The sequence below is a fragment of the Oncorhynchus clarkii genome, chromosome 9 (genome assembly GCF_045791955.1).
Source record: "Oncorhynchus clarkii lewisi isolate Uvic-CL-2024 chromosome 9, UVic_Ocla_1.0, whole genome shotgun sequence".
Classification (NCBI taxonomy): Eukaryota; Metazoa; Chordata; class Actinopteri; order Salmoniformes; family Salmonidae; genus Oncorhynchus; species Oncorhynchus clarkii.
Genome location: NC_092155.1, coordinates 34309967 through 34323434, shown reverse-complemented (window position 1 = coordinate 34323434; position 13468 = coordinate 34309967).

Sequence of the window (13468 nt, the reverse complement as noted above, 5' to 3'; positions counted from 1 at the left end):
CCAGCGCCGCTGCAGCTGTCAACGAGGACTTTGACGCGGTTACCATCAGCAACATTGTGGAGAACGACATTGTGAAACGGTTTCTGAGGACCGTGGTCATGCATGCGATGAACATCGTGGAAAGTGTGCAAGGATTCGCAGGAGGACAGGTGGTACGTGCCTGCAATGGTTATAATTACAGCAAAATCAAGACCGGTGACAGATTCATGGCCCAGCTGAACGTGAACAGATGGCTTTTGTGAAAGATTCCATTGAAACTTAGATATGGACATTCCCTACTCTGGGTTGACTCTGTGTTGTAGGCAGTTCCACTCTGTCTTGTTTCACCGTTGTGACCTTGTGCCTTTGCACTCATTTGTGTAACATGTTGTGTTTTGTATTATAATAACTGTTGAACAATAAAGGCGCTTCAACCCAGGTACCTGTGTTACATACTGTTTTATTTGGTTCACAAAACGTACAAAGCATATAGTCCTTTCACAAACATGGAGTATAACAGAGCATAGAGTCTAACCTCAGGACGTACAGTGACATTACACAGGATAATGGTTAAGTGATGGCTTTTTAGAGTGGCGCTCTGGGTTCTCGAAGGACAGCTTCTTACACTTTTTCATGCCCTTCAGGATATCCTTATCCTGGATGTTGTGGCGTCTTGCGGGGTTAGCATGGTCAACTTTAGCATAGAGCCTCTGTACCATGCTAGATGAGTCTAGGGGATCGGCGAGTCTGTTTGATACACAGGATGCGTTAGAGGCACTGGCATCCCCGGGGCTCACTGACAAGTCGCTCACAGACAGGTCGCTCACGGTTGAGGTGTTAGGGCTATGTTCGTTGACTGCCAGGCTGTTGGTGGTAGACTCATCAGCAGGAGCGGCCCTATCGTCCTTCCCACGCGCAATTGCTGTCCACCATTGAGCACACCTCGGATCGCTACTGACATTGGGGAGATTCACATGTCCCATTGCAAGTGACTGGCTGTGGGCTTTGTGATATCCAAACGTGTGTTGACTGTGTGGTTCACTGGTCTTGTCTTTCAAAAGGCTTATCCACCAGTTGTCATCCTGAAGATGACACATTCTCCACTCCGATCTCGAGTCTTCTCCCTTGTTACTCAACTATGGCGCTGGTGTGGAAACAGAGTCTAGCAAACCACAGGCCGATGTTCAGCAATATCAGCATGCATAGGAGTACAGTAATACACTGATCCAGAAGTTTTTCCAGGGGACCAGAGTCACTTGCTATTGACCTGACTATGGGCTCTCTCTCTCTAGATCCGTGTTCACCATTGCAGTAGACCATATTCTATGCCACGTAATGAGACGGGCTGAGTCTTTACTTAATACAGACAAAAACTCTGTTCAGCCTAACACCATCGTGTTGGCTCTCATAGCTGCCCAGTAGAGCACGTAAGCCGGCGCACCGCAAAATAGTGGCGATGTGCACGACATGGGGACAATTGCCAGATGGGCCGTGTTGTAGAGGAGCAACAATGCCGTGAGACTGCACCAGAAGACCGGAGGTGGGTTGTATTGGTCATGAGGGTGAAAAAGTACCTGGTCGCCGTGTCCAAACGCTCGCTTGCTGTAGCGCACCTCGGTGCTTTCGCACCGAGACAGTCTCTCCTCAATGTGCAAGGCCAGCGCCTCACCTTTGCTAGTGGTCGAGACAGCCAAGCACTGCAGCTGCCTGGTCCTCTCGACTATTGTGTCCAGTTCAAGGCATACGTACGACGTGAGCGATTTGACAGCCGCAGCCAAGAACATCAACTTGTACCCAGAGAGCCACACAGAGTCCATATGGATCAGATCCCCCAGTGCCAGGTCGTACGACAGGTAGATAATGGAAATTGAGACAAGGTATAACCGAGTCCCTTGGTAGGATGACATGAGTTCAATTGGATCGAACTAGCTTGACGAAGCCAATTGTGTTAATCCAGACAAACACTACCGTTGTCCATTTTAGAATTGGGAACAGAGAGGGCCCTCGTCTGTCCGAGCATTCACTCCACGAGACAAGGACCTCTGTACCACCGCAGACTTTGTAGTATAACCAGGTGTAAATGTAGGTGGCTAGGAGGAATAGGGACATGATGACTTTCTGGGAGACGGCTACACCAGCCATTGGGTCCAAGATCACGCTGGTGTCACTGCGACTGCTTCGTCTCTCAGAGCTCAGCACGGTAAGAATGGAACCGCTGATCAAGGTGATGCACACCATGAGAGACCACAGGCTTCCGATCACACCCCATGCAAGGAAGTTCCACAATCTGATTATGTGCACGAAGATAGTGGCAACCACCAGCACGGTTGAGATTACCTTGAGTACGTTGAAAAGGACTCCCTTGACACGCTGCACCTGCACACAGGTCCGATTGAGCCAGCATACGATGGGAGGTAGATAGAGGGGGTGAACGTTTGTTGTCGTCATAGTCCTTTTCAGAGAGGCGAACATGATCAAGTCCTGATCGGGTAAAAAGGTTCTGGGTAACATTGTCCTTAGGAAGCTAAAGTGAACGCGACGCACCCTAGTCTATTGAGTCTGTATGTTTAATGTGTGTGAGCAACATGAACATTGGCACGCTAGGCTTGGTTTAGCATTCGAGCCGAGTCTCCCGTGTTACCCGCCAGCGCCGTGCTTTCAAACTTGGACACTGTCTCCTGTCCGATTGTAGTCATCCTATTGAACACGCTGTGGTTATAATAGCGCCACTCGCAGAACCCTTTGCACCTGAAGGTGTTCCCTGTCACGGTACCTATATGTACGTAGTAGCAGTTGTGGCTGTTTCGCAGGTGGTCTTGCAGTGCGTCTTCGTCAGCGACCCAGATGAGACCTAGTGTCGCACCTGCTTCGTCTCCCAAACTGGTGACATTGTTTCCCGTGGAGGGTACGGATTTTGCTATCAGGTACAGTTTCACAGCTTGCATAGCTTCCACACCCGGAACCGTGGTGTTTTCCACCTCGCCTGTGTGGTACACCGTGCCCGAGGAGGACGCAATGGAGCCCACCAGCTGCACCACTTGCCTGACCATTGACGGCTTTGACACAATAGAGTGTAGTACGAACCATAAATGGTCACTGAGAATCGGTACGTTCTTGAGAGCGAGCTCTGTCACGTTGGAGACCACGGTCATACGACGCTGACGTTGCGTCTGACGAGCACCCAAGCCGTCGCTCCTGATCATATCTTGGAACTGTTGGAGCGACTTGTTCCACTCCGAGACAAATGTGTGGATCGGCATTGCTGGGATGTAGAGTTCCTCGGTGCCCGTGTAGCTGTTTATACACCGTTTGGCTATCAGCGAGCTCCCTTTGGCGATGTAGGTATTGTACAGGTCCACGATCGAAGAGTATTGTTCAGATTGACTGACGATGGGCATGACTCGGACACACACGTCTCCGACTCGAGGACGGTGTTTGGTAGTTGAGGCGATCAGTTGAGAGGGTACGTGATTGAAATCAAGATTACCCAGGGCTAGGTTGTTCCAGTCACCCTTATAGCCGTTCATCCCCGATACCAGCACCTGGTTATCGCTGCGGTCGTCGTTCATCAAGCGTCTCGGTAGGGACAATGGGCGTTGCGGGGCCGGGTTCACGGGTTGTTTGTTGAGCATGAAACAGATGGACCTCTGCGTGGCCATAGTAAGATGCGGTTATAGGCTCGACGGTCGAGTGTCAGATTGCTGTACACTGTTGAAAGGTGTGTCGTTAGTGGCTTGCTTATGGGCGGCAAGGAAACAGCTTATCCCTCATCATAACCCACTCCCAATACATAAACTACAATGACAAGTTGTACAAGGAAATAAAGATATTACACCAAGCATGTTTTGCGAGACTTTATTTTGTGAAAGGGATACATCACAACGTATAATAGAAACAATTCCAAAGGGTGTACAAACAAGGAGGCTCCCAAGACATGACCTACCCTGTCAGGGTAAGGCAATATGGAGATACATTTTACAACTTTGTGACAACGGCTGAGATGAAATCAGCCACCGAGGTGGAACTGTTCAGGGAGCCGCTTCCACCCGAGGGTAGCGAGTAGCCGGCTTGTTGTTTGTTCATCACTGCCGTAGTCGACTGATGTGCTGGTGGCTGAGGCGGTTGGCTGTTGGACGACGAGGACGTTGCAGCTCCCATGTCGTCCGTGTCCATCGTGACTAAGTCGCAGGTCTCCTCGCTTGAGCCGTTATTGCCACGCTTTGAGATCTGTTTTGTGAGTTCGCGTAGTTCGCGCATCAATGTAGAGACATCACCAGGATCATGGTCATCCTTGGCTTGTTGGCGCACACGCTTGTACGGTGTGTCTCTCGCCAAACTCTGCAAGGTATCCATACTGGACTGGTTAGATGCGGCGGCCTCCTGTGACACCGAGCTGCGCTGTTGTTCTACAATGACGTCTCTTATGCTGGACTTGATCGAATCGATCATTTTCTCTTGCTCTTTCTGGGAGGCTGCCTGTCTCTCGGATTCCTCCTTGTTGAACTCCATGGCTATCTTCCTCCTTTGCTCCTCAGTCAGAGTCGCGTACTGAAAAGATTTGTCACCAGGATTAGATGAACCGCTCGGGTTGTACATGGTCTCCCCCCTGAAGAACCCTTGCCCCGTCTGCTGCTGCTGCTGTTGAGGATGATTCCACAGATGTTGTGCTTGAGGTTGGGTATAATTCTGAAGTGTGGGGACCAAATGCATGAAACTCTGGAGAGCTTGTAGTTGTGCTTGCGACTGCTGATATTGTTGATGCTGAGGCAGAACCGGCTGCTGCTGCTGCTGCTGCGGCAGAGTCGGCTGCTGCTGCAAAAGCTTCATCAGGTTATCTATTTGGGTCTGAGTAACGGCCATTGTATCTTCCATTTGTTTGGGTTTAAGCGATAGCGTATCTCCTGTAGGGTATGTTACTCCGCTGTTAGTATCTTGCTCAGCGGGGTTAATACCAGCGCACAGTTTAGTTTTTACCCCAGTACGTTGGGTGAAATCATTTGCTCCTTGCATCGTGAACAATGTGTCCGGATCGTCAGGGCATGTCAGTCTCTGAGTTAGTACGTTATTCTGAACCTTGATGGCCTGTAATACATCCTTCAGCACTCGCACCTCCTCAGCTTGGTGTAGCACGGCCTTCCTTAGGGAGATAACTGTCTCCGTGATACTCTGGCCCTGTGAGCTCTCGTCCAATACATCGGAGGCCGTCTCGGTTGGGGCATAGACATTATCCTTCGCATCGACCCCAGCATCGAGGACCGAGTCCTTCAGGGTGGAAAATCCCATCCTGGTCATTGTCTGGCCCAGATTTGGACCTGTCACCATGGTGCAAAAGCAACCCGGTCTCATGGGCACAGAGACTAAACTACACTCTTCCGTTATGGGCCCACTCTTGTTATCTCCCACTGTGCCTAAGCTGAAGGCAATACTCATCTCAGGCTCCATTACGCCATTGGTGTACTCTGTGTCGTCGCACGCGACACAGCAGTACAGGTAGGTTTTGTCAACTGACCTACTGTGCACGTGCCAGTAACACTTAACGAGACCAATGTCCTTTTTGACCTTGTGTAGAAATACAGCCTTGCCGGGTTGGGGCTGACACGCTCCAGAGTAAGACATGTCGTTCCCTACAATGAAATCTTTCCTCGACTCTGGGTAAACTTCTCCCTGAGACACGCCGTACACGCTACACACCCCGACGAGGAACCTGTCACTCTGGCTAGAAACAATAGTGGCCATGGCCTCTGTGTAGTCGGCCTCGTTGGTGCCGTAGCACTCCGTGCAAAAGATCGGCACAAATAGCGACGGATCGGAACCCAGAGGCCCGTCGGGGTACTCACTTCTATCTGCATAGTCGACTAGAGACATGCTGGTCATGTTTACCACGGCTCTCTTCTTGTCCTCCTTTGAAACTTTCACAAACGCGCACATGTCCTTCTTGCAGAACACGGGGCCTACCCTGGACCCCTGGCTCACCGAGGGCCTTACCTCACTGGAGGACATTGCGACTCTATCCTGAGGAGGACGCCAATATCTAGGCTTCTGTCACCTGTCCGTTAGTACGAACCCGAATGGGAATGGTCCACCTTGGTGTTGAAGATGAGATTGTCTCCCCAGACAAACTCCTTGTCAAACTCGAGAAGTTTCTGGAGCGCGACACCAGAGATGTGTGTCACGGTCTCCACTGTGCAATAGGGAGGTGTACAGGTTACAGGGAAGCTTTGACTGTCGCTCTTGGGTTGGGTGCGCGTGAGCTCAAATATCAGTTCCGATAGCCTCATAGAGTCCGATAAGGTCATTTGGAACATGCCCCGTAAGTACGCTCTAGTCCTGACTTGGTCGAATTCGCTCTCTTTCACAGGTGTAGACGACGAGCCTTTGCACCATTTACAATGTTCACTGTTTACTATGACAATTACGTGCTTGGAACTGACACGGAATAAGCAGTGGCTGTCCCACCGTAAGCTGCAACACGACGCTATAAGGCCTCCTGACACAGTGCACTTATCGCTTTCGATAAATCCAGCCACAGCCTGGTAGACGTCTCCGCTTTTACCGGACACGGAGGATGACAGAACGGGCTCCCTCTTCACCTTCTTGTTCTTCATCTCTTTCTTCTCGGCAGCTTCCATCATCGACCGAGGGTGCTCGAGTCAGCCTCACTGAGAGAGAAAAGCGAAATAAGAGGGTAAGGGCTAGAAACGTCCCGGACGAAGTGAACGAACAACCTCGGACTAAGAGTCGAACCACTGCCGGCTGCGGTCACCATCAGGGTTCCCCGGGGGAGATGAGAGCATCGGTTTCTATTAGTAATCGTAACATGTTGCGCAATGGATATCCCGAGGACTCAGAGGATGGGGGGCCGAGCGACGGTTCCCGTGACAAAAGAGCTGCATCCAAGAGAGGATATTCTTCCGATATGGCAGCGGACGCTATATTCGACATGTTCCCTGAGCCCGTGGAGCAACAGGATCAGGAGCTGTACAAGATCAGCGAGAATGACCGCTTTCTACAGAAACAATACCCCATGCTGTACATGAACCTCAATGCTAGCGAGCACCCCTCCATAGTCGAAGTACAGTACGAGAACGAGGGCGCCGGTTGTCCCGTGTGCGAATTAGACAGGAACACCTTGGACTCCATCAAAGTGCTCAAGTGCCACGAGGTGAAGGGTTACCTCGACTCGTACAACCACAGGTTCACAGAGCAACAAGTCAACATTCATCTAGGCCACACCATGAGGGATGAAAATGTCATCGGTGTGATACAGAACATGTCCGTGGACCTGATTAGCAAATCGTACTCGCTGGCCAACGCAGCTTCTCTACGCATCATGAACCGCATCACCACTCACATGGGTAGACCGCTTTTCGTCCCGGACCACGATGTGGCTAAGGTTCACAATGATGCCGTTAAACAGTTCATTGGTCTGGCGTCTACATGCCAAGCCCTGATGAAATACAAGCACAACGACAATGACAGGGTTCCCGCGACTAATCCTCTGTTGTAACACTTTGAGCAATAACGAGGTACTATATGTAACCTTACCATATACAGTCTTAGGGACTGTGTTATCCTAACGTAGTTTATGAATCAGAAAGCCTTGACATTCTATTCTGCTCGGAGTCCTTCACCACCACACCCAAATCGCACCCATGAGGCTCCTGATAGCGATCTCACTCTCGTGGCTCCCATACCTCATGGGCTCCCCTGTCAACAACAACAACAACGACCCTTACGGATACGCTCCTTACGTTTGGATCACGGTCAGCACATGCAGCGGCCAGAAAGGCTGGTGTCAGGGTAGGAGCCAGAGCGGCTTCGCTTTGACCGTGGACAACTACACACGCACCAGCGACATGTGCACACACTACTGCCCGGGGATGATCTACGCTCACTGGAGACCCTTACGGGACTCGGCGGGCGATCTCGCCAAGCATGAGGCTGACGGTTCCATACTCGGCGCCTACGTTAGGAGGTTGGACAGGTCCTCCTGTGTCGAGATCCCAGGACGGTTCAAGTGTTCGGACCGCGTTGTCGCAAACACCCCACTGAACAAGGTTTCCATTATGCTCCACGCCAGACCTGAAAGCAGAGAATATTACTTCGGCGAGGACCCCATGGCTGACTGTGGGTCCGATCCTCAGTGTTCAGCTCTCAAGCTGTTGAGGAGGACGCTACACGCTCCCGCTGCGAGCAGAATATGGCCCGAGACAGATGAGGTCCTTACTATCCGGAACTCCCCTTACGCCTGTGTGCTCACCTACGTGGGCCTCGGGGACGCCGAGTCCATAGGTACATGTTACGCACAACTAGGGGAAAATTGTTTTATGTCCGAAGGTAACAGGTTCTGCATAGGCAATTCCAGAGCCCCTAGAGTGGGCATAACCAACGCAGATAGTGCCGCTTCGGCTCCTATTGCCATCTGCGAGGTCTCGAGTGCCGCGAGTCTAAAGGATCGCGACCCCGCGTACAAACCCACCGCATCAGAGATCAGGGACTTTCTCACACCCTCCTCCTGTGATGCCACCATTCTCTCTGTGGACCGAGCCGTCTACAGCTCAAACTATCTGTCGGTAGAGCTCGACGTAGACACCTTCTACACAGTGGCTGAAGCGGGCCATGTAATCATGAAGGTGTCCTTTGACGAGTGCCTCATTCCGATCGCATCCACAAGCCGCGATCTTCCCCAGGTCGTGAGTACCGTAGCAGAAACGCTATCCAAGGTACGAGTGTCCACGCACTCGGCCGCTATCATGCTGGACGCTACTGACTGGGGTACGACTGAGTGCCAGGGGGTACAATGGCAAGGCTCGGATTTCAGCAGGGTTGCAGCGGACCTCGCCTCGGCCCTCATCAGAGAGGGGGTGTTGAAACTATTCCTCAGGCTGCCCAGATCCCACAAGCTGTTGAGCACCATAGACCTTTCGCAGCTGGGCTCGTTCGATGCTTTCATCACACCCCGGGGGGTGGTTGACATGAACAAACCTGGCCACTGTCAGAACATGTGGGCGTCCGGGAGAGGAGAGGACACCTCGAAAGGGGTAATTGCGTACCTCTTGACTATGCTAAGGCAACAAGTCAGGGCCAACAAGGTAATCTTCACACTGTCTCTTACAGGGGGACTGAAGATTAGGCCTCTCGAACATAGAGATTCTCAGCAGACCGAGATCACGGGCGAGCTATCTCTGGCCGACATGGAAACGAACACTGTGTTAAACTGTGAAGAGGACCTCAACACCAAGTGCTGCTCGGGGTCCAGTGCAACTGTGTGGGCTAGGGACGTCATGGTGAACATCACCGTGACATCGACCTCCTTCGAGACGCTCAAGCGGTTTCCCGAGCTGGTAGCGGTCGCGTTCGGTATCAACCAGTTTGTCATAGCCCCCATCGATTCCGATTTCAAACGAGGCGTTCGATCCGACACCCCAGGGATACTGGGTATCACGTCGGCAGTACACAGGCTCAGGGACTGGAAGAGGCAACAGATAGCGGCAGGCATATCTACTGTCTCAGCAAAGGCTGGCGACAGAACCAGGCGCTCCGCTTCTGATGTCAACAACTCTGGGGTGATGAAGTTGGACAACGTCGTCATCCACATCCCCGAAACCCAATACAAGGACCCGGCCTCTGGTTCAAAGAACTGTCTCGACCCCCAGTACAACATAGGTTTGAGTAACACGGTTGTGTGTCCCGGGCTCATAGCCGCTCACGGCACTCTGGGTATATTCAAGGAGCCCCACAAGGAGCTCTACAGCACGAGCTACGATAAAATCTACATAGCCGATTTGTACAAGCTCGAGTCGTGCACTCCGGGAGAACCCAGCAAGAAGGCTGCTATCTCCACGACGCCTCCTCAAGTGGCAGTGAACATCAACACCTTCATCCCCACGACAGACCGTAACCACTACATGGTAGGCATCCTGGATTCGGAGCAAGTTGTGGAGTACGTGCCTCCCGTGAACAAGGTGTGCACCGCATACAACACTGGGGAGATCACACACAGCATGAACTTGGTCTGGGTGGATGACGGCTATACTGTGGACAAACCTGTGGTCGAAGCGGAACATGGGGTGATAGTGAAACCGGTCGAAGCTCTCTACTTCGTCTCCAACTTCACCCCGGGCATAGACTACATCAACCTTAACGTGAGCTGCGTCAATTACGACGTGAGCGCTCTACGGCCCTGTCTGATTGCCATATGCGGCGGAGACAACAGTTGCAGGAAGGACTACGGGAGACTCTGCAACTCAGCGCACGAGATAATCAACGACGCTCGCAGGGCCGGAGAGCTGATGAGGGAAGGGCTCGAGGAGCTAGCTGTACAGGAGAAGAAGGCTAGGATGTATGAGCTGCCTGACAACGCGCCCTTCCCCTGGCTTGACAAACCGCAGGGAGGCCCTGCTAGGCGCAAGAGGTTTCTTGGGATCGTGACAGGAGCCTCAGCCTTGGGGCTCGCGTGGCACGTTTCCAATCGGGTGGACGGCTTGGAGGATCAAATGGACACACTTAAGAACTCATACGTCTCCGTGTCAAATACCTTAGTGGAAGTGAGCAACAAGCTCGACTCCAACATAGCCCTAGTCAATGGTAGGATCGACGACCAGGAGAAGAAGATACAGAAGAATAACGACATCGTCAACAGGAACTTTGCCATGATGAGGGACGCCATGATGAGGAACACGGAGGCCGCTTTGCGTGACACCAACATCAAGTTCTCGGTCATGGCCAGTTATCAAATGTGGTACGCTCAGATGCAGAGCGTCACCCATCAGATGATGCAGGCTGCAATGCACACCAAGTTCATGACCAGAGGAGTGGAAAATTGTCTAAGGCAGATAGCGTCAAAGCGCTCAGGGAGCTGCCCCAGCGGCATGGCAGTCATGCAGGATCACCCCGGCCTGTCCGAGTTTCCGACCGTCGGCACGGCCCTGTACAAAGACAGAAAGCTTTTCATAGCGCACTCTATCCCAGGGACCGTTGAGAAGACCGTAGTAAGAGGGATCATACCCATGCCCAAGATGAGCACGGACGGAGTCCCTTGCTGGCCCGACTACAAAGTGTGGTTGATAGATGGCAAGTATTACGAACCGTCCGAATGTCACGGCAAGTATTGTCACAAACCCGAGCTTCACGAGAGGTACAGCAGATGCATGAAGGAACCCAGCGAGTGCAAAACAGTATGCGCCCCTTGTCACCGAGGTATTTGCTACCAGGATAAGAAGGTGAGTTGGATGGAGGGGTCGGCCTCGATAGAGATCGAGTCTCCTCCGCTGAAACCTTTCTCCAGGCCGCACATATCGGACGGACCCGTTTCTTTCTCAGATATGGTGAAAGACAGCATCCCGGACATGTCCGAACTTGAGTTGCTGCGTGCCATAAACACCAGTGTAAAGCTCATGGACGTGAGAGAAGACCTGGAGAATATCACAAGAAACCTAGAAGAGTTTGACAAGAGGTACGATGAGATTACGGCTAGCAGGGTAACGTTCGGAGGGTGGCTTTCAGGATTCGCCAGTGATGCGGCCCTATGGACCTCTATAGCTATTCTCATGGCTTGGTCCACAGCTCTATCATTGGGGATCGGGTACATGTTTCTATTTGGAGGTGGTGGTGGTGGTGGTGGATGTGGTGGTGCAGGTGCTTTCACGAACCTTACAAAGAGGCGGTATAAAATGTTATAGACACCAACACCCTTGTACATGTGTGTTTAAACTCTATATCCCTTTGTACCTTTGCCTATCGATGCTTGAATAAATGCCCTATATGTCAAAGACTCTCTGTGCTTGTGATTGTCTCTTTTATGATATGAACGTAGGATGGTGGGAGAGGAAACAGGGATAGGATAAAAAGCACACTAATTTCCAAGATGTTTCAGTCATTACACAACTTTATATATTTCACTCTACACAATGGACAGACATGAACTGACAAATGTATTCAGGAGTCTTCGTGAGGTCTCAAGGTCACACATTAGGGTTTACAATCAGACCAATATGCTTTTATTTATTCACTTTCTTTATGTAATGCTCACATATGCTCACAGGTTATCTCTATTCAGACTCATTGAAACACCACAACAATCTTGGTCTCGATATCATGCCTATCTTCTGATCTTCCGTAAGTAACTGGCATCAGTAGCACTGCCACAGTCCCAGACGAGACAACTCCTCCGCCTGAGCGCAACAGGACCGATGCGTCTCCCCTCGAGATAACCAAGTCTGCAGGTTCAGCGATTTCCAGTTCTGGTTGCTTCTCAGGGTTCACCATTTCCTTGGGTGGCTGGAACCACTCACCCGAGTGTTGCCCAAAGAACCATCCCACTGGGGAGACTGCCTCGCATTTCTTCAGGCGAATGTAGCAGTCAATGATCATGGAACCCTTGACATGTATGTTGCGTATACCCCCGTCGACATCAGGTTCGATCTTGGTATAACCGATTCTGTTCATAGTCAGCTCTTCCGTGTCTTCTTTCTCTTGGGCCAGTATAAAATTAGGAGACAGGACCAGTACACCCTGTGAGCCGACGCAGGGGTCATCCTTCTCGGTATAAACAACCAGGGCGCCATTAGCCTCTGTGTCATAGTGGAAACCCAGGCCCTCTCCGATGGCTTTGTCAAATTTAGCCAAGTCTCCCCTGGACATGAGCACTCTGCCCTTTGATGTTACATGTTCATACTCCCCGAAGCGAACACTGGTGCCATCTCTGGATATGACCAGATCCGTGCTGGCTGATTCCATTTGGTCATCTGGGGTAGACTGGTAGGGTTGCGTTTTGTGCAGGTTTGCATGGATTACATTGGTGAAATCACCTTCAACTTTGATATTCTCGTACAACTCTGACACCACAGAGTCCTTCTCGTTGTCAGGGTTGCCGAGCCGCACGGCCATGAACACTGAGCCATCATAGACAGTACGCTTGGCTGGATCACATTCATGACTTGTGGTTGTGTGAGTCATGGCTCTAGTCCACTATGTGTCGACAATCTGTACTGCTATGGGATCCTAAGGGTCTAACACAGTTTTAGGATCCAGTGAGCTCTCTTGGTCACATTTATTCAAATGTAATATCCAAACGAGCATCTCTAACCTAGGCTACCATATCCAGCCTTGGCCTGTCTTTCACACAGAGACAACAGCCCTGAATGTCTAACCCAGGCCTGATAATCCAATCGAGCGTCTCTAACCTAGCCTACAATATCCAGCCTTGGCCTGTCTATCACACAGAGACAACAGCCCTGAATGTCTAACCCAGGCCTGATTATAAAATAGAAACATACCAAGTGGAATATTGTCAAATGTTTATTTTAACATTTCAGTATTGTATCAACTGGGTCATAGACATAATATACAATTAGGAAGACAGAGTATGAAACATAACACGGAACAGTAATCGTTCTCCTCAGCTCTTGTGTGTAGTCAAGTTCTAGTCAAGTTCGTTTCACTCAGTTGTATCCCAGCCCCAACCCGAGAAGTGCCAGGTGCTTCCCCC